The sequence below is a fragment of the Mastomys coucha genome, unplaced genomic scaffold (assembly GCF_008632895.1).
Source record: "Mastomys coucha isolate ucsf_1 unplaced genomic scaffold, UCSF_Mcou_1 pScaffold21, whole genome shotgun sequence".
NCBI classification, from domain to species: Eukaryota; Metazoa; Chordata; class Mammalia; order Rodentia; family Muridae; genus Mastomys; species Mastomys coucha.
In genome coordinates this window covers 44,637,856-44,640,243 of record NW_022196904.1, presented here as the reverse complement: position 1 = coordinate 44,640,243, position 2,388 = coordinate 44,637,856, and positions in this window count along the sequence as shown.

Below are 2,388 nucleotides of genomic sequence, written 5' to 3'. Positions count from 1 at the left end.
TAAAATTAAAAAAAAAAAAAAAGAGTTGGGTTTGAGCTTTGTTTTGCATGCAGAATGTGCTATAGCTAAATTCTTTTATTTTTAATTACACATAAAAATGCCAGTTTCTTGGAAAGATTTCACAAATATCTATAGTATTTCCTTTTAGTGCATATAATATTCAATGTAACTCTAAACTAATAGTTTGTAAAACACAAATCCTTTTCAATGTAATGAGAAATATTTGAGGGCCTAAATATACATGGATTCTGATTTTTAACAGGAACTTTGTTACTGTCCTTGATAAACACCTTAATGATCCTAATCTTGACAATAAAATATTATTGATTACATTGTTGATTATAGTTAGTTGTTAATCAAAATGTCCTACTGAAGAATGCTGATAAGATTAAAGGAGAGAGCTGTCAATGGATAGGCTTTTTCAATATGCATCTTTCTCTAATACACACAATGTGAGGCTTACAGGAATGAAATCCACAGCATAAAACTTTAGCAATAAAATAACACTGAGTACTCCCTGTATTCTCACAGCTATATAACCTTTCTACCAGAGGCCACCCCCTTAAAGCAAAACTCCATTTCCAATCTAGATGTTTATCAATTTCCCAGAGTTCTTCAGATAAGGTGAAACTTCATACCCACTCTCAAACCACTCTGGAATTTTGCATGACTGAGTTTGTATAGGGCTTGTAAATGCTGTCACAACCAATGGGGCATTCATATGCTTAACTATCTTACTGTGTTAGGGAATTTGCTATTTCTTTTCAGTCATAAACTTACAGTCATCAACTGCTTATAGCACATACAATTTTCCTGATATAGAAAAACAAACAAACAACAAAATTAAAAAATAACAAAGACATAACTTTGGGTTGGTGTAAGATCGAGGATTAATCAGACAGGGGAGGGAGTGACGAATACAGTCAAAATACAATATATGAACTTCTCAAAGAATGCAAAAGAAAATTTTATATTCACTAAGTGGATCCTGGCAAAATTTGTATTGTCAGGAGCCATAATAGGACAAGCTAATAACTAGCAGATGATCATCCTGAAACGACTGTTTCAGATTATTGTATAATCTGCGACAGGTGAGCTCTCATTAAGCTAGGCTGTAAGAACTAATTTTAGGAGAGATTCCTGGTATTAATATGTTTTTCCTGTTATTATTATACATACATAATAATCACTAAGTAATAGCACACCCCTTTGGAGCAGCTCTCTACAGAATCACGAAGTTGTACTGTCTTAGAGTGATGCTATGTAGATAGATAGATGACTTAAGACTTTATGATGATCCTATAAGAATTCCTAAAATTATATCTGGAATTATTAAGCTCTTTTATAATGAGACTGCTATTAGGTCATTTTCTGGTAGTAAAAACTGCAATGAGAACTTTTCCAGTCTCCCAAGTGTCAGCATTTAATTGCTTAGGTGGTAACCAGACTTTCTCCTACTCAGAGCACATTCCAAGAGGTTGCAAAACAATTAACCAAAGGTCATAATATGGGGAGTAATGATTTATTATAGGTGCTAGGGCAGAAGATAAAATATTGACTGGGCTTATCTATACAAAACTTTACTTATGATCTTAAACCTTCAATGAACCTGTGGAGCTGGTTAATTTAATGTCCACTGATGGCACATAGTGCATATCAGCATGTTGCCAGCCTTTACAAGAGTGTTCCCAACATGTGAATGCCTCAGGAAGTGTCTTGACCAATGCAGTGAACATCCTACTTTTCCAGTTTCAACTTCTGTTATATATTTCAATTTAACATCCTTGTACCCATAATAGCTCAGATCCGGAATATAGCATAGAGGTCTGTGGGTTAAAAGCTTAGTCATATGGTGGCATTTTTGGAATATGATATATAGGTTACCAGCAGCCTCCTCCCAGACAGGGTTATGGGACCCAGTCATTGTCTCCTTCTCTTCTTCCTTCTCGCTCTGCTTTCATCTTTTTCCTCACTTTTCATCCTATTTTGTTTACATCCTGAGCATAAAGTTAACTCTTTCCCTCTGAATATTCTTCCACTACAGTGTGTGACTCTAAAAAGCAACAGGATCAATCAACCATGGAGTGAAATTTCCCAGACTGCAGTCACTGGGTCTCAGGCATGATAAGCAAGTACTCTGACATGGAACCGTATGCTCATGTTTATGTTTATTTTATTTTATTTTATTTTGTATCAGAGTCTTACTAGAAGCAAATCAAGCCTGTCAGGACAGTCCAGAGAGAACCAGTATACACTTACTCTCTTTTGTCACTTTTCAAATGTTCTACTTGCTTTAACCACTCTCTCTCTTTATACCTTTCTCTGTCTCTTATCTCTTTTTGTCTCTTCCTTCCTTCCTTCCTCCCTTCCTCACTCCTCCTTTTCTTT